This window comes from Rana temporaria, chromosome 6 (genome assembly GCF_905171775.1).
Source record: "Rana temporaria chromosome 6, aRanTem1.1, whole genome shotgun sequence".
Lineage (NCBI taxonomy): Eukaryota > Metazoa > Chordata > Amphibia > Anura > Ranidae > Rana > Rana temporaria.
Genome location: NC_053494.1, coordinates 206,926,468 through 206,946,676, shown reverse-complemented (window position 1 = coordinate 206,946,676; position 20,209 = coordinate 206,926,468).

Here is a 20,209-nt window from a genome sequence, read left to right as displayed (position 1 = left end):
ACATTTCTGCTACAAGGAGACTTTTTTTTAGTAGTGGTAATGACTACTCAAGGGTAAATTTAAGGGGTGGAGGATATGTGCTAGATGGGGGTGATTTTTTTTGGGGGAGCAGAGATTTGTGCTGGGAGGGGGGTAATTTATTCTTAGTGGGTAAACATGCAGATTAGCAGTGGCAGCTGGTGTTTTTTTGTTTGGGGGGGCAGAAAACAACCCCCCCCCCCCCCTCTCGCAGCATCTCAAACCCCCCTCCCCCCTTCGCTATCTGCCGGTCCACTGGCACTTACCCCATCTTGGAGGCGGGCACATCGAGCAGCGGCGAGGTTCGGGCATCGGCAGGCACACCGGGCAGCGGTGGGGATTGGGTATCGGCTGTTGCAACACAACTGGGTGGGCTCCAGACGCAATTCTCTGACCCCAAGCCCACCCTATTTTAAAGCCTTTTAGAGCCTCTGCTCGATCTACGTGAATTAAGATCCGCTCCCGCAAGTTTAGGAGGCAAGTGGCTAATTCACAAACCACTTACCTCCAAACTTGCGACGGCGGATCCTAAATCCCCCGGCGGAATTCAAATTCTGCGGCTAGGGGAGTGTACTATTTAAATCAGGTGCGTTCCCGCGCCGATTTAAATGCGCATGCGCCGTCCGGGGAATTTCCCGGCGTGCTAGTGACGTCAGTGGTTTCGACGTGAGCGGGACTTGCGACGCGCGTGTTCGTGAATCGGCGTACGCAAATGACGTTGGAAAATTCAAATTCGAAGCGGGAACGCCGGCTATACTTAACATTGGCTGCGCCTGCTAAAAACAGGGGTAAGTATACGACGGTAAAACCGCTACGGAAACGACGTAAGAACACTGCGACGGGTCCGCGTACGTTCGTGAATTTGCGTATCTCGCTGATTTACATATTATTTATCGTAAATCAGCGGGAACGCCCCCGGCGCCATTTTTAAATTGAAAAAAAGATCCGACAGTGTAACACATTGTAACACTGTCGGATCTAGCCCTATCTATGCGTAACTGATTCTATGAATCAGGCGCATAGATAGGACCAGTGTAAGTCAGAGATACGATGGTGTATCTGTAGATACACCGTCGTATCTCTTTGTGAATCTGGCCCTATGAATCAGTCGCATAGATACTCTGAGAAATACGACGGAGTATCTCCGCTGTGAATCTGGCCCTAAGTGACCACCTATTGCCGTAAATTGGGTAAATATTTACGCTTCAGGGTCTGGAGGAACAACTGCCACATTTAGCCACAAGATGGCAGCGTGTCCCTATTTATTACAAAATATATTTTCCTTGAAATGTCAAAATATCTTTTGCGTTGCTTTTAGGCTTCATACACGCTAAATTCATCTCGGCTACTCGGAACGCCCTTTATGCTGGCATGGCAGGAGACAGGCTGCTTCAAAAAAGTGGCAAAAGCCATGTATTGCGCACACACGTTATTGCATGTTCATGTGTTTGGGAATGCATTCTATTGGCCAGAATATTCATTTATTATGGCCATTAGAATGCATTAACGTGCATATGCCGCAACACACCAATGGCAAAAGCCTCAGTTTGCTGTATGTATCTTGCCAGGAAAATTTGCATCACTTTTATTCCTGGTTATCGTGTCCACCAGGACAAATAGGACGGGGACAAAGACAGCAATACAAACCTGATAGGGGTGCTAAGCCTTCCCTGAACTTTAGGCTTAAACCAGGGTTGCCAACCTACCAGATTGAAATTTACTGCCATTTCACAAAAGTTACTAAATTACATTTTTAGGTGCAAATTTCAGTATTTAGGTTACAAACAAGAGTGCTAGGCAAATAGCAATGTGATTTAAGGTAGATATTAAGGTAAAAAAAAACATATTTGTGTTATTTTTGATATAATAAGGGCAAATTATTTAGTCACATCACCCCCTGCCTCCACCCCCCTCTGCCACCAACACCCCCTGCCTTCACCCCCCTCTGCGGTGCCACAATCTCCCCCTGCCTCCATCGTCCCCTGCCTCCACCCCCCTCTGCCACCAACACCCCCTGCCTTCACCCCCCTCTGCGGTGCCACAATCTCCCTCTGCCTCCATCCCCCTCTGCCACCAACACCCCCTGCCTTCACCCCCCTCTGCGGTGCCACAATCTCCCTCTGCCTCCATCCCCCTCTGCCACCAACACCCCCTGCCTTCACCCCCCTCTGCGGTGCCACAATCTCCCTCTGCCTCCATCCCCCTCTGCCACCAACACCCCCTGCCTTCACCCTTCTCTGCAGTGCCACAATCTCCCTCTGCCTCCAATCTCCCCCTGCCTCTATCCCCCTCTGCCACCAACACCCCCTGCCTTCACCCTTCTCTGCGGTGCCACAATCTCCCTCTGCCTCCAATCTCCCCCTGCCTCCATCCCCCTCTGCCACCAACACCCCCTGCCTCCACCCTTCTCTGCGGTGCCACAATCTCCCTCTGCCTCCAATCTCCCCCAGGCCCCCTGCCTCAATCACCCTCTGGGGTGCCACCAACAACCCCTGTCTCCATCCCCCACCCTCTGCGGTGCCACCAACACCCCCCTGCCGCCAATCACTCCCTGCCACTAACATCCCCTGCCTCCATCCCCCTCTACGGTGCCACCGCAGCCACCATCACCCCCTGCCTCCAATCTCCATGTGCAGTTCCAAGCCGAACCGATCTCGGCTATTTTTACTGGCACATTCCCGCAACCACTGACATTTACGAAAGGGGGAAAAATAGTGCCCGTTTTTATGAACTGTTCGTAAAAACATGGACGGTTGGCAACACTGGCTTAAACACACAGGTTCTATAAATCCTCTTGAAAGGAGCTCTATGGTCAGAGCACACACTTTCATTTTATAACAACAGCATTGTAATAACAATACAAACAATAGTTTGCATTTCCGCGGATTGTAGCAGTTTAGTTCTTGTGTCGGATTAGCTTGACACTCATTGTGAAGTGTGCAGATGGAGTCATTGATACAGTGGGGCAGATTCAGAAAGAAGATACGACGGCGTATCTCCTGATACGCCGTCGTATCTCTGAGTCCGTCCGTCGTATCTATGCGCCTGATTCATAGAATCAGGTTCCCGCATAGATCTCCCTAAGATCCGACAGGTGTAAGTGACGTACACCGTCGGATCTTAGGCTGCAATCTCACGCTGGCCGCTAGGTGGCGCTTCCGTTTGTATACGCGAGGAATATGCAAATGAGGAGTTACGCCAATTCAGAAACGAACGACCGTTTGCGTTCGGCTTTTTCCGGCGTATAGTTACCCCTGCTATATGCGGCGTATCCTATGTTAAGTATGGCCGTCGTTCCCGGGTCGAATTTTGAATTTTTTACGGCTTTTGCGTAAGTCGTTCGCGAATACTGATGGACGTAATTTACGTTCACGTCGAAACCAATGACGTCCTAGCGACGTCATTTGGAGCAATGCACGCTGGGAAATTTAGCGGACGGCACATGCGCAGTTCGTTCGGCGCGATTTAAATTTTACACGCCCCCTAGCCGCGGAATTTGAATTCCGCCGGGGGATTTACGATACGCCGCCACAACTTTAGAGGCAAGTGCTTTCTGAATAAAGCACTTGCCTCAAAAACTTGCGGCGGCGTAATGTAAACCAGATAGGTTACGCGGATCTAAAGACCCGCTAATCTATCTGAATCTGGCCCATTATATTTGTATGTTTTTTTTTATATATACTGTATATATATATATATTTATATGTGCAGCAAAAATCATCTCCCACTGAGACTTTCCGGCTGTGAAGTGTTTGCACTCTGTGACATATTTATGGCCGATATTTATGTTCCAAGAAGATATTTTGGTCCTGAAGTGTGAATCTGCCGCATCCGGAGAGATCCGTCAGGATGATGGCCTCCTCAGCGGGAAGCGATAAAGTAGGATCGCAGTTCTTTTTCTGACACGGCACTGCTGTATGTTGTAGGCCTCACTGTGTGGTCGGTTGTCATGGCACCGTGTTAGGCAGGAATGACCAAATTAACTTTAACCACTTGCCAGTTTACGTCGGCAGAATGTCACAGGGCAGGCAAAGCAACGTACCTGTATGTTGCTTTGAAATTGCCGCCTAGTGGGAGCGCGCCCGACGCGAGCTCCGTGCCCGTGGGACCCACAGACTCAATGTCCGCCGGTGTCCTGCGATCGTGTCACGGAGCTGCAGAACGGGGGGATGACTATGTAAACAAGCCATTTCCCTGTTCTGCCTAGTGACAGGACACTGATCTACTGCTCCCTGTCTTCGGGAGCAGCGATCAATGTTGTGTCACACGTAGCCCAGCCCCCCTCCCCCTCCACAGTGTAAACCAGGGTTTGACAAATTTGCCTTGAATCTAGGAGCCAGCTAAAAAAGTTAGGAGCCAGAAAACGCACCCCGTCCCAACGAGCTTGCGCGCAGAAGCGAACACATACGTGAGTAGCGCCTGCATATGTAAACGGTATTCAAACCACACATGTGAGATATCGCCGTGATCGCTAGAGCGAGAGCAATAATTCTAGCCCTAGACCTCCCCTGTTACTCAAAACATGCAACCTGTAGAATTTTTTAAACGTCGCCTATGGAGATTTTAAAGGGTAAAAGTTTGTCGGCATTCGACGAGCGGACGCAATTTTGAAGCGTGACATGTTGGGTATCAATTTACCCGGCGTAACATTATCTTTCACAATATAAAAAAAAAATTGGGATAACTTTACTGTTGTCTTATTTTTTAATTAAAAAAAGTGTATTTTTTTCCCCAAAAAGTGCGCTTGTAAGACCGCTGTGCAAATACGGCGTGACAGAAAGTATTGCAATGATCGCCATTTTATTCTCTAGGGTGTTAGAATAAAAAATATATATAATGTTTGGGGGTTCTAATGTGAGGGAAGGAGATGGCAGTGAAAATAGTGAAAAATTACACAGAATTGCTGTTTAACGTGTAATGCCAACGGCCACCACCAGATGGCACCAGCTCACAGAAGGGAGAGCTTGGCACTTCACAAAGCCGCGGCCTCAATTACCGGCCGTCGCGGGCCAGCCGCGATCGCGTGGCGGGGGAGCCTCCGGGCGCACCCACCTCCCCCGCCGCGCGATCGCGGTGGGCCCGTGGTGGGTGGTAAATGAGGCCACGGCTTCGCGGCCTTGTAAGCCGCAAAGCTGCGGCCTCAATTACCGTCGGTCGCGGGCGCCAGGTCACAATTTCTTGTCGCAATTGCGACCTGGCGCCCAGATATTGTCGACCCCTGGTGTAAACAAGGCATCTCCCTAATCTGCCTAGTGACAGGACACTGATCGTCTGCTCCCTGTAATTGGGAATGGCGATCAGTGCCATGTCACTGGTAGCCCATCCCCCACACCGTTAGAATCACTCCCTAGGACACATTTAACACCTTCCTCGCCCCCTAGTGGATAACCCCTTCCCTGGCAGTCACATTTATACAGCGATCAGTGCATTTTTATAGCACTGATCGCTGTATAAATGTGAATGGTCCTAAAATAGCGTCAAAAGTGTCCGATGTGCCCCCCGTGATGTCGCAGTCACGATAAAAATCGCTGCTCGCCGCCATTACTAGTAAAACAAATAATAATAATAAAAATGCCATAAAACGATCCCCTATTTTGTAGACGCTATAACTTTTGCGCAAAAACAATCAATAAACGCTTATTGTAACCAAAAATATGTAGAAGAATAAGTATCGGCCTAAACTGAGGAAATTTTTTTTATATATATATATATATATATATATATATTTTTTTTTGGGGGATATTTATTATAGCAAAAAGTTAAAAATATTGTGTTTTTTTTCAAAATGTACGCTCTATTTTTGTTTATAGCGCAAAAAATAAAAACCGCAGAGGTGATCAATATAAATCTCTATTTGTTGGAAAAAAAGGACGTCAATTTTGTTTCGGAGCCACGTCGCACGACCGCGCAATTGTCAGTTAAAGCGACACAGTGCTGAATCGCAAAAAGTGGCCCGGTCCTTTGGCAGCCAAATACTCAGGGGCTGAAGTGGTTAAAGTCCCACTTCATTGTTCTCATTTGTATATTTTAATAGGGATGGAGGCTGATGACACTGTCATCTCCTCATATAAAGTCCCGTAGACCCCTCTTTTAGAGATATCTTAGGTCAATGATGTCACGGGCATCCCTGCCCCTTTGTGTACGTGTAGGGTCAGGAATCTCCCACCCGCAGCTCATTGGCCTACCAATGACAACTTCCAAGTTCAGACTGAATCCAAGCTCATCCCTATCCTGGCATTTACATCTATACAGGCAGCACCAACACCCTCATCCAATGTGTAGAGCAGGGGTCAGGGCTGTCTCTAATATTGATTGGACCCTGGGCAAAAAAATTCTTGCCCCGCCCCCCCCATGTAATTTTACTCTCCACCTGCTCTGAGACATACAATAAATATCGGCTAGACTTAAAATAAGTTTACTGTATCAGATCAGACAGTGATTGCAATTGGTTGCTAGAGGTTACAGCATATCATTACCACTTACTGACTGGTTGCTAGAGGTTACAGCACACATTACGGCTCACTGATTAGTTGCTAGAGGTTACAGCACATGATTTCTTCTTGTTGCTTGGTTGCTAAAGATTACTGTACAGTAATGCTGCTCACTGATTAGTTGCTAGAGGTTACAGCACATCATCTCTTCACTGCAGAGGGGCATGATATACATATGAATACTGCCTTTATTTACATATGAATGCCGCAGGCCTCAGTTATTTACATATGAATTCCACCGCTATTTACATATGAATGTCGGTTATTTACATGTAAACACCGGGTCTGCAGGTGAGTCATCTGTACACAACAATAGGGCAGAGCTGGGCAGCTTTAGTAGCAGCACTTCACACTGAGATATCAGGACACAGCACAGGACTAAAACTTCAAGGAACAAGGGAATTTAAACTGGGATAGTTGGCAAGTATGAGGCAGCTGCTTTGGGCCCCAAAATAATGACAGGGCCCAGGGAAGCTTCCCCTTTTGCCCTGCCTTAAAGACGGCCCTGCCAGGGGGTGTTGCTAGGTCTGCAAAAGATCTGGGGCTAGAGCCCATAGCAGTGGTCTCCAACCTTTTTTTCAGGCCTGGGGGGGGGGGGGGGGGGGGGGGGGCACATGGTTGGTAAGCAATTTTTCAGGAGCAATGGCTGGTGTTGGTGCTTCAATCATCACGGCCGCACCTCCCACATTGAAGAGGCCTGGCTGTGAGGCCGGAAGAGTGGTGATGCAGGGCGGGCTGAGAGAGATGATGCCATTTGCTTCTCGCATCTGCCTTCCCGGCTCTCTCATGCAGAGCCCGCCTGCTCGCCACACTCACCGCCTGGCTGGAAAAGCCATGGCCCGCTGGTTAGGCAGGGACGACACTCGGGGGCTATGGGCCCCAGATTCAGGGCTATAGCCCCAATAGCCACCCCCTAGCGACGCCACTGGTGTAGAGGTAGATGTTGATTGTTCAAGAAGAAATGGACTGTGCACTCTGCAGTTGCTCCACAGCTTAGTAAATGAGATAAAGGTTCACTATGTAAAGAATACCCAATCACATGCAAGGAAAAAAAAGATGCTTTTTTGCTTGCACAAGATTGGATGATGGAAGTCAGCAGAGCTTCTGCTCATTTACTAAGCTCTGGAGCAACTAACTGCTCTTACAGGGGCAGATTCACGTAGTCACGCCTGCGCAACTTTTACAGGCAAGTGCCGTATTCTTAAAAGAAAGTTGCGGCGGCGTAGCGTAAATAGGCCGGCGTAAGCCCGCCTAATTCAAATAGTGAAGAGGTGGGCGTGTGTTATGTAAATCAGGCTTGACCCGACGTGATTGACGTTTTTCCCGAACGGCGCATGCGCCGTCCGTGGAATTTCCCAGTGTGCATTGCTCCTAATACGCCGCAAGGACGTCATTGGTTTAGACGTGAACATAAATGACGTCCAGCCCCATTCACGGACGAATTACGCAAACAACGTAAAAAATTAAAAAATTTGACGCGGGAACGACGGCCATACTTAACATTGGTACGCCGCACTTACGCCACCATATAGCAGGGGTAACTATACGCCGGAAAAAGCCTAACGTAAACGGCGTAAATGTACTGCGTCGGCCGGGCGTACGTTCGTGAATTTGCGTATCTTGCTGATTTACATATTTCGACGCGTAAATCAGCATACACCCCCCTAGCGGTCAGCGGAAAAATGCAGTTACGATCCGACGGCGTAAGAGACTCACGCCTGTCGGATCTAATAGATATCTATGCGTAACTGATTCTAAGAATCAGGCGCATAGATACGACCGGCCGGACGCAGAGATACGACGGCGTATCTGGAGATACGCCGTCGTATCTCCTCTGAGAATCTGGCCCACAGAGTCCACAGTCTATTTGCCTATAGTAAATCAACCCCCAGAGTCACCTCTCACCTGGCATGGAGATGGAAAACCTATTTCTATCTTTAGGCCTAATTTATTGCAATCGTTAATTGATGCTTTAAAGATGCCAGGACAGTTTTCAGGCAGAAGTGACGGGTCCCCTTTAACATTTTAACAGCCTGCAGCTGGCGGGCGAGGGTGGGCAGCGATAAGCGGAAAAACTCTGTAATGTGTATAGAAGTGTCAGTTTGTGTAAAAAAACATTGAGTGCTGAATAAGAGTTTATACACATGGACGGCAGCGGAGACGTCCGCGCTCATCAGCGGGCAAATGGGCCGTTCAGGAACGCTAACCGAGCCACCTGCTGGGTCCGCACTATAAATATCCTCACCCAGAGAGAAAGAGGACACTTTCCACATTGGGTACCACAGCGACCAATCAGAATTTATTCTGCTAAAGCAGCCCCCCCCCCCCTCCCCATGTGTTGTGGACAAGCAGGCTACAATGATGTCAATGGTCCAGCCAGCAAACACAGTCCCTCTTAGGAAAAATATGTTAACCTCTGGGCAGGGCCGCCATCGGGAATTATGGGGCCCCTTACACAGCTTCAGGCATGGGCCCCCTGGAGCAGAGAACCGGGGGGGGGGGGGGGTTCGGGTGCTGCCGCTGCCTGAAATTGAGAAGCGGGAGGGGGCTGCCGCAAATTGAGAAGCGGGGGGGCCCTTTACAAAAAAAAGAAGGAATAAAGAAAAATATATACAAAAAAAGGGGGGTAGCCATCCGGGGCCCTGGGGACCTCTGGGCCCTTTGATAAAAAGAAATAAAAAATATATATAAAAAATATATATTGATTTTTTTTTTTTTTAAAGGGGGGTTGCCATCTGGGGCCCTGGGGACCTCTGGATGGAACCCGATGGAATTTTCCGTCGGAATCCCGTTCAAGCTGTCTTGCATACACACTGTCAGACCAAATTCCGACCGTCCAAAACGCGGTGACGTAAAACACTACGACGAGCCGAGAAAAATAAAGTTCAATGCTTCCGAGCATGCGTCGACTTGGTTCTGAGCATGCATGTTTTTTTTCTCCGTCGGAGTTCCACAAAGACGATGGGAATTTCCGATTTCCGGATTTTTTTCCATCGAAAAAATAAATAAAACATGTTCTATTTCTAAACTCCGACGGAAAAAAAGTCAGATGGGCCCCATCTGACTTTTTTCATCGGAAACTCTGATCGCGTGTACAAGGCATAATGGGAGAGGCAATTACAAGGGTAGAAAGAAATGATCCCTGGGAAATCCTATTTACAAAATCACGTCTAACGTTGTCTGAAAGAGAATTTTAACCACTTAAAGGGGAGGTTCACCCTTATTACACTGCCCCCCCACATTACAATACGATTATGCCTATTACTTTTTTTTTGATGCTGTACATACCTTCGTACAGCTATTCACCCGTGGCTTCCGGGTTGCGAGTCCCGCGGGAGTGGGCGTTCCTAACATGGTGGTGATTGACGTTTTGACCAAAAACTAGCTCCCCCCCCGTCGCGTAAGCCGCGTCACGATTGGCGAAAGGAGCCGAACGGCGAGTCGGCGCTATAGGGTGAACCTCCCCTTTAAGACCCGGACCTTTAGGCAGCTAAACGACCCGGCCACTTTTTGCGATTCGGCACTGCGTCGCTTTAACTGACAATTGCACAATTTGCGACGTGGCTCCCAAACAAAATTGGCGTCCTTTTCTTCCCACAAATAGAGCTTTCTTTTGGTGGTATTTGATCACCTCTGTGGGGTTTTTTTTTGCGCTATAAAAAAAAAATAGAGCGACAATTTTGAAAAAAATTCAATATTTTTTACTTTTTGCTATAATAAATATCCCCCAAAAATATATATAAAAACTTTTTGTTTTCCTCAGTTTAGGCCGATACGTATTCTTCTACCTATTTTTGGTAAAAAAAATCGCAATAAGCGTTTATCGATTGGTTTTGCGCAAAATTTATAGCGTTTACAAAATAGGGGATAGTTTTATTGCATTTTTATTAATTATTTTGTTTTACTAGTAATGGCGGCGATCAGTGATTTTTTTCGTGACTGCGACATTATGGCGGACACTTCGCACAATTTTGACACATTTTTGGGACCATTGTCATTTTCACAGCAAAAAATGCATTAAAAATGCATTGTTTACTGTGAAAATGACAATTGCAGTTTGGGAATTAACCACAAGGGGGCGCTGAAGGGGTTAGGTGTGACCTCATGTGTGTTTCTAACTGTAGGGGGGTTTGGCTGTAGGTGTGATATCATTGATTGTGTTTCCCTATAAAAGGGAACAGACGATCGATGACGGCGCCACAGTTCTTCAGCTCCGGGGACCGATCGCTGGACTCCAGTGGCGATCGGGTCCGCGGGTCCCGCGGCTGCGGTCATGGAGTTTCGGACCGGGTCACGTGCATGCGCCGGTGGCGCGACCCCACGGCTTAAAGGGCCACATACAGGTACGTCGATGTGCCCAGCCGTGCCATTCTGCCGACGTATATCGGCGTGAAGGGTTCCTTAAGTGGTTAAAGCCTCATACACACGATCGGACTTTCATCAGACTTTTCCGTGGATTTTTGTTCGAAGGGCGTTGGCCGTGAACTTGTTCTGCATACAGACAGCAGAAATTTTTCAGCCAACTTTCAACAAATCACATGTTTTTTCTTTTCAGCTCTTTACCGCCACCCTGTGGGCAATTTCTGTAATTGTTGTCTGATCTTTAGCATTGGTTCTGAGCATGCGTGTTTGTACTTTGGACTTTAGTCCGATGGACTTGTGTACACACGATCGGATTAGCCTACGTAGGACATTTGTTGCCGTAAAGTTTTTTTTCACAGCGAACATTTGTCCGATGAAAAAGCGAAAACATTTGTCCGATGGAGCGTACACGCGGTCGGATTGTCCAATGAAAAAGTCTGATCGTGTGTATGGGTCTTAAAAGGAATGCGCGGTTTTGTGCGCTTTTTTTTTCTCGCTTGGAAGACTAGTGCCACCTAGCTGTGGAGGAGATGTACTACACAGGACATTTTTGGCCTGAAGGTGACTACTGCAGCAGAAGTTGCGTTTTTTCCTTTTTTTCTTTACAGATTCCAAAATATTCTGAAGTTATGCTTTAATAATCCTTCGCCACTGAGCACCTTAGAATCTATTCACTGGATTTATTCGGCGGTTACGTCAGCTGTGGTCTCTGGAGTCCTCTTCTAGGTATCATTTTATCATCCTCGGGGGCTGGGAAGGATTAGCCGAGGTCTGCTAATGTCATGTAATAAAACAGTTCCTCTTTAGCTCTGACATAAGTCCCTGTTAACCCGTCGGCTTCCGCAGCCCGCTGCAGCAGACGGGGGGCGCCATGATCTGCGGGGCACACTGGCACCGGGTGGGTTAAACGCCAGTGGCCCGGAAGTCACCAAGTCCTTCTCAGGTCTTAAATGATTAAAGTAGGATTAGCACAATCCTCTAATCTCTCTACAAAGGTACAAATTGTATCCAGGTCCGCCATACACTATCACCATTCAGGAAAGTGTTTCCTAAAATGAATAAGCCCCTCCCACGTCCTCCTATGTACCGTGATGGTAAAATAATGGCTTTGAGGACGGAGCAGAGATCTGAGCTATCTGATTGGTGGAAGAGACAAATCCTGTAACCTCTGAGGGTCTATTGCAGCAGAATATTATCTAGAAGGTGGTATGGACACCGTGGTCTTCAATATCAACAGTCTAAAATTTCTTTCATTTAAAACCAGTCCTTAATATTTGCCAAGAATATAAGTTTGTTTCATGTAGACCAAATTCCTTTGCAAAAACCAGATACAGTGGAACCTCGGATTACGAGTATAATCCGTTCCAGGAGAATGCTCGTAATCCAAAGCACTCGCATATTAAAGCGAGTTTCCCCATAGAAGTCAATGGAAATAAAAATAAATTTTTCCGCATTGACTTCTGTGGCATGCAATACCGCATGTGTCCAGAGGTGGGGGGGGGGGCGCCGGAGAGCCTTGAAAATACTCGAAAAAGGCTCAGGGACAGCCTTTACTCTAAGTATTTCAGAACGACTCTGCTCGGCTCCGGTGCCCCTGCACCTCTGGCCAAATGCGGTACTGCACACCGCTGTGGCTTGAATCCTTCTCAGACAACACTCGCAAACCGAGTCGGGATTTAAAAAAAAATTGCTCAAAATTGTGAAACTGCGTTACTTGCAATCCGAGGTTTCACTGTATTACCTTATAACAAGTAGCAGTGACATCATCACTGTGCTGTACATGACCTGTGTAGACAGTAGAGCTGTGGGAGGGGCCCAGCAGGCTTCACCCACTACAGGCTGACTGCAGAAAATTACAGGACAAGACCGGTCACCCTGCACAAGGAGAGAGAGCAGCAGTGAGTCTTTATTACAGAAAGTCTTAGACCCCTTCAGTGGCGTAGTGTGGGTTGTCAGCGCCTGGGGCGAGGCAAGTAATTTGCGCCCCCTGACCCATGAACTTACCTATTTTCAGCTAGCTCCAGTCTGGTCACATGATCCATTGTGTGAGACAGCGGTGGCTGTAGCGAAGAGGAGAGCATGCTTGATAATGACTTTTAAAGCCTGGAGTGGTGACATCATGCATATGTTCCTATGTCCCATTTGTTATTGGCGCTCCCTCCTCTCCAAACTCGTGACAGCGCCCCTCTAAATTTTGCGCCCAGGGCGGTGGCCCCCCTCGCACCCCCCACGCTACGCCACTGGACCCCTTTCACACTTTACATGCGCTTTAGCGTTAAAAAAAAAGCGCCTGAAAGAAGCCTCATCTGCAATCCCAATGTGAAAGCCCGAGTGCTTTCACACTGAGGTGCTGCGCTGGGAGGGTGTCAAAAAAAAGTCCTGCAAGCAGCTTCTTTGCAGCGCTTTAGGAGCTAAAGCGCCTGAAAAACGCTCCAGTGTGAAAGGGGTCTTACACTGGATTACTGCACAGATCTGGAGGAAATACTCAAAGCTCACCGGGATTCAAGAAGAATACACATGAATGGATTTAGGCAATATTTGTTTAGCCCGGAGTTCAGGTTTAACCACTTGCCGTCCACCCCATAGCAGTTTTACTGCTACAGGGTGGCTCTCCTGTGCAGAATCACTTATATATATGTAATACTGCACTTCCACCTGCAGGGGGCGTGTGCGATGCTGCCTGGCCACTTCTGCTATGATTATTCACAGCAGAAGCCGATCTGTGGGTGCCGGGCACTGGATGTCCTCCGACACCTACCGATAGTTGGTATAACACACAGAATGGAGATCTGCCTATGTAAACAAGGCAGTTCTCAGTTCTGATGGGGGAAAGAATGGATTTTGTGCTCGACCCCCCTTCCTGACCGGCCAGGCTGCGTGCTCAAGTAAGGGTCTGGTATCAATTTTGGGTGGGGGGGGGGGCCACGCCGTTTAAAAGAAAAAATGGCTTGGGGTTCCCCTTAAAATCCATACCAGACCCAAAGATTGATACAGGGCATTGATACATGTCCCCCAGGGCAGTACCCTTTTTATGGCCAATAACTTGCACATTTCATGGGGACTTTTGATTTTTCAAGTTCAGGTCCCATAGACTTTAATAGAGTTCGTGACTTGTGTCCAAACCTTTTACATTCGGGAGTTCTGGTGCAAACCCAACCTGAGGGGTGTTTGGCCAATCACTAATAGTTGGCTAAAAAAAGCATTACCATCATGATCCAGCAGGTGGTGTCCTTCTAGGTCCCAGTCGATGGCAGCAAAGAGAGAGGATGGTCGAACCCTCTATTGAGTGGCTACATAGGAAGCGATGAATGGGTAGCTAGGAACCAGGGAGCGCCATCTGTGTCTGTTTCTGTATGGTTGGCCACTGTGGACAGCAACAAATCAGCAGGCAGCAGCTGGAAGTGGCTGAGATAACATCACACGTAGGTGGACGTGGCTACGCGTTTTGAAGAGAAATCCTCTTTTCTTTATCGTACATCACGGGACACAGAGCGGCATTCATTACTATATGGGTTATATGGAGTACCTTCAGGTGTAGACACTGGCAATCTCAAACAGGAAATGCCCCTCCCTATATAACCCCCTCCCATAGGAGGAGTACCTCAGTTTTTACGCCAGTGTCTTAGGTGTTAGTCATGGTTTAGCTTGCCTCCGCATCCTTGGGATTAGGTGAGCTACCGGTTCTGTCCAAAAAAGCCTCAGCGCTAAAGTGGTCAGTAACCGGACCCCAAACCCTTGGGGTATAGCCCATAATGCTTTTCTTTTTAGAGAGCTGGACCCTGGGCCCAGAACTTAGAAACCTTTGGGTGCCTAATGTTTTCTGTTGCCAGGGTGCTATATGGGCCCAGGACAGTGGATCCTTCATAGGAACCCAGGGCCTGAAGGTCTAGACATCCCCACGGAGATGGGGGAAGATTGGGCCTCTTGCTTGGCAAAGTCCTGCGGCATGGAGCAGGTAAGTGAGGGGAAAACTTGCGGAACTTGGTTCTTAGCAGGTTTTTTCTGGGGGGTCACAGGGGACATGCCTAAAGTTATGCACTGCATCTGGCAAACTAGTCACATATCATAAAGATAGGATGGCTCTCTATGTATTATTCCCCATAAGATGTGACCTCCCTTGTAGTGTTGGAAAAGCATTGAGTGGGGCCTGTGTTATATAAAAATATATGTGTGTGTCAGAGAGCTGTGCTTACCTGCAAGCCTCCAGGCGATGCTCCATTCAGTCTTCCTCCTCAAGGCCTGCAAAGCAGGCAAAACGCTGACCTCCTCATGGTTCCAGGCTGCAGTTTGCTGGAACAGAGAGGTCCCTTCCTCCCAAAACCCCCCCCCCCCCCCCTGTCGGGAGGGGCATTTCCTGTTTGAGATTGCTGGGGGGGAAGGGCGGGTCAGTGGCTTAAAGGAAGGGGCGGCCCTTCCTTGTTTGTTCCATTCAATACTTTGGAACTGAGGAGAAAGACCAGAGCGGCAGCACGGGGGCGCCGAGGACACACAGTGGCCAGAAAGGATATTGCAGTCTTCAGAGGACTGTTTTTCAAGCCTAGAAATAGGCTGTTTCTTTCCATCTCATAGTTTTTCTTTGCAATACTACTCAGGGGGACAGAATGTTTTTTCTTTCCTGGATTTGAAAAAAAAAAAAAAAAAGTCATCTAGGGGAGAGGAAGCATTTTTTATCCCCCAAACAGGTGTTTGGGCAATTAACTTTTATAGTTCCAAATACCAATAGGTAGCAGGTGTACCTCGGTATTGTACCATGGCATCCGGGTCAGAGGGTACAAGAGGTGGGGATTCCCCCAGAGAGTCTGAGGTCTCGGACAAAGCTATGCCGCTGCTTTCCCCACAGGGAGCCTTGGGGCCATCGGGATCTGGGGCTGGAGCTGACGCGGGTCAGTCCAACCCTAAGATGGTCACGGAGGAGGTATTACTCACCTCTTTAAAAGAGATGCAGAAAAGCATGGGTAGCCGCAGCTATGCGGGGCAGTAAGCGGAATAGATCTCCGTCGCCCGAGCGCGGACCCTCAGAAGAGGAGGTCCTTTCCTCAGGGGAATTGGACGACCTCTTGGACAAGGACCAAGTAGGTTCAGGGATCGAAGATCCGGATACAGAGGAGTCTGGGGCAGTTCAACTTGCCAGTACCAGATCTCCAGGTATCGACGGTTTCAGCTTTGGGCTCACTGAGGGCGCCTCAAAGCAATGCTGTGTTTCCGATCCATCCTCTATTAGAGGGAATTTTGTTCCAAGATTGGAACAAGCCAGATAAGATCTTCTTACCACCTAAAAGGTTCTCTGTCCTATATCCTATGGAAGAAAAATTTTCCAAAAGATGGGCTACTCCTGCAGTGGACGCAGCCATCTCATGTGTTAACAGATCGTTAACATGCCCTGTAGAAAACATACAGGTGTTCAAGGATCCAGTTGATAAGCGCTTGGAAGCACTACTTAAGAACTCCTTCACTACTGCAGGGGCAGTAGTACAGCCAGCTGTGGCTGCGATTGGGGTCGCTCAAGCATTATCGGATCAATTTAAGCAGATGCTTAAACTTATTCCGGCCCAGCAGGCAGAAAAATTTTCGGATGTCCCTAAGGCCATATGTTTTACGGTAGACGCAATCAAGGATTCTATCCAGCAAGCGTCACGTTTATCGTTATCCCTTATCCATATGAGAAGACTCTTATGGTTAAAAAGCTGGGAGGCTGAGCCCCCATGCAAGAAGCTCCTGGTAGGGTTCCCCTTCCATGGAGGACGACTCTTCGGAGAAGACCTAGATAAATACATTCAGACCATTTCAAACGGCAAGAGTACTCTCTTGCCAACTAAGAAGAAGGTTCAGGGACCTGCGTTTAAACGACAGTATTCCCCTGGGCAGGGGCCCTCTAATGCCAAGCAGTATCGACGGCCTCCTGCAAAAGCAAACTTCGGCTTCAACAGCAAATCACAAGGACAGGCTGTTAGAGGCAAAAGGCAGTGGTTTCGCAAACCAGCAAAACCAGCCCCCAAGCCAACCTTATGAAGGGGCGCCCCCACCCACGAAGGTGGGGGGAAGGCTGCGACTCTTTTCAGAGATTTGGGAAGCCAGCATTCCCGACGAGTGGGTACGGTCTTCCGTGGCCACAGGCTACAAATTAGATTTCCTAAGGTTTCCTCCTCCTCATTTCCAGAAGTCGAGGATTCCAAACGATCCGGAAAAGGGAGCCGCATTAAGATCGGCATTAGATCATCTACTTTCCCAGGAAGTAATAGTAGAGGTACCAGTCCTGGAAAAACAGGGGCTGGGTTTCTACTCCAACCTATTCATCATCCCAAAATCCAAGGGAGATGTCAGGCCAATTTTGGACCTAAAGATGGTAAATGCATATCTAAAGATCCGCTCATTTCGGATGGAATCCGTGCGGTCAGCAGCTGCCACACTCCAGAAGGACGACTTCATGGCGTCCATAGACATAAAGGATGCCTACCTTCATGTTCCAATTTATCAGCCACATCAAAGATATCTACGCTTCATGGTGGCTTCGCGTCACTTCCAATTCGTGGCGCTTCCCTTCGGGTTGGCTACGGCCCCCCGGGTGTTCACGAAGGTCCTAGCTCCGATCCTAGCCAAGCTAAGGATCCAAGGGGTCACGATCCTAGCATACCTGGACGACCTCCTAGTCATAGACCACTCGTCTCCCGGCTTGGAGCGAGCAGTGGCCCTCACGGTCCAATACCTCGAGAGGTTCGGCTGGGTCCTAAATCGAGAAAAGTCAGCTTTCCAGCCCACAAGGCAGTTGGAATATCTCGGCATGAGATTAGACACAGAACAACAAGGAGTGTTCCTACCTCTGAGGAAGGTAAAAGCCATCAAGGAATTAATCCTACTGGTTCTAAGCAAGAAAGAACCGACTATTCGCCTATGTATGAGGTTACTAGGCAAGATGGTGGCCACATTCGAGGCGGTACCATACGCCCAGAGCCACACTCGCATCCTACAGGCAGCCATCCTGTCAGCATGGAGCAGAAGGCCACAGGCCTTGGATATCCCGTTGCCGCTCTCATCAAGAGTCCGACAAAGTCTGTGTTGGTGGTTAGACCCTCAGAATCTACTGAAGGGGAAGTCTTTCAGCCCAGTGGCTTGGAAGATAGTGACCACAGACGCCAGCCTGACGGGCTGGGGAGCAATTTTGGATGGTTGCACTCGCCAAGGTACTTGGGCAAAGCCAGAGAAGCAGTTGCCCATCAACATCTTGGAGCTCAGAGCTGCTCGACTAGCCCTCAGGGCTTGGACGTCAAAATTGCAGGGGTTCCCGGTGAGAATTCAATCAGACAATGCCACGGCCGTGGCATACATAAATCACCAAGGGGGAACCAGCAGTCAAGCCGCTCAGAGAGAGGTGAGCTTGATTCTCCTATGGGCAGAGGCTCATGTGCCCTGCATATCGGCAATATTCATTCCAGGAGTGGACAACTTTCAGGCGGACTTCTTAAGCCGCCAGACTCTATGGCCGGGGGAATGGTCTCTGCATCCACAAGTCTTTCAAGCACTCTGCCAAAGATGGGGAGTGCCGGACGTGGATATCATGGCATCGAGACTCAACAAGAAACTAGACAGGTTCATATCCCGCTCAAGGGATCCGATGGCCTGCGGAACCGATGCGTTGGTTTGCCCTTGGCATCAGTTCAAACTTCTTTATGCGTTTTTCCCGCTCCAGTTACTACCCCGCCTGCTGCGCAGGATCCGGGTGGAGCACATACCAGTCATCCTGGTAGCTCCAGCATGGCCCAGAAGGGCATGGTACTCACTAATCTTAAGGATGGTAGTGGGAGACCCGTGGACTCTTCCTCTACGGCCAGACCTGCTATCGCAAGGTCCGATCCTCCACCCTGCCTTACGGCATCTAAATTTGACGGCCGGAAGCTGAATCCCTGATTCTCAGGGGTAGAGGTCTGTCTCAGAAAGTAATCTCTACCCTAATCAGAGCCAGGAAACCGGTCTCTAGGGTGATTTATTACAGGGTCTGGAAGGCCTATGTAGGCTGGTGTGAGTCCAAGCGATGGCTTTCTCGCAAATTTACCATCGATAGAGTATTAAGTTTTCTCCAGCTAGGAGTGGATAAAGGATTGGCATTAAGCACAATCAAAGGACAGATTTCTGCTCTGTCAGTGTGGTTTCAGCGGCCGCTGGCCACCCACTCGCTGGTTAAGACCTTCCTTCAAGGGGTCTTACGTATTAGACCTCCAGTTAAATCCCCGCTTTGTCCGTGGGATTTAAATGTTGTTCTGTCAAGTTTACAGAAACAACCGTTTGAGCCGTTGGCTGATATTCCTTTGGTTCTACTGACAAGGAAGTTAGTATTTTTGGTTGCCATAGTTTCCGCAAGAAGAGTTTCGGAGCTGGCAGCCTTATCCTGTAAGGAACCATATCTTGTTTTTTATAAGGACAGGGTCGTTCTCCGCCCTCATCCTTCCTTCCTACCGAAGGTCATATCCAGTTTTCATTTGAACCAGGATTTGGTATTACCATCCTTCTTCCCTAAACCTACTTCCAGAAAGGAAGGGTTGCTGCATACCTTGGATATTGTCAGGGCCATGAAGGCCTATCTTAAAGCTACAAAGAAGATCCGGAAAACAGATGTGCTGTTCATTCTACCGGATGGGCCCAAGAAGGGGCAGGCAGCTGCAAAGTCCACCATTTCTAGGTGGATTAAGCAATTAATCACTCAGGCCTACGGCTTGAAAGGGTTGCCTCCTCCAGTATCATTAAAGGCTCATTCTACTAGAGCCATGGGCGCATCCTGGGCAGCACACCACCAGATCTCTATGGCTCAAGTTTGCAAGGCGGCAACCTGGTCTTCTGTCCACACGTTTACAAAATTCTACAAGTTGGACGTAAGAAGGAATACTGATACTGCCTTCGGGCAGGCAGTGCTGCAGGCTGCAGTTTGAGACCCTCGGATTCCGGGGGCTCCTCTTGTTTGAGTTAAATTTAAAAATTTAAGATTATTTTTCTCAACTAAGTTGGATTTATTATGATTTGAGTATATCTCTAAATTAAATCCTTTTGTCTTGGAGATGTTCTCCCTCCCCTCATTGTAAGCATTGCTTTGGGACATCCCATATAGTAATGAATGCCGCTCTGTGTCCCGTGATGTACGATAAAGAAAAAGAGATTTTTAATACAGCTTACCTGTAAAATCTTTTTCTTGGAGTACATCACGGGACACAGAGCTCCCACCCCTCTTTTTTGAGGACCATTTTGGGAGGCATACTGCTTGCTACAAAACTGAGGTACTCCTCCTATGGGAGGGGGTTATATAGGGAGGGGCATTTCCTGTTTGAGATTGCCAGTGTCTACACCTGAAGGTA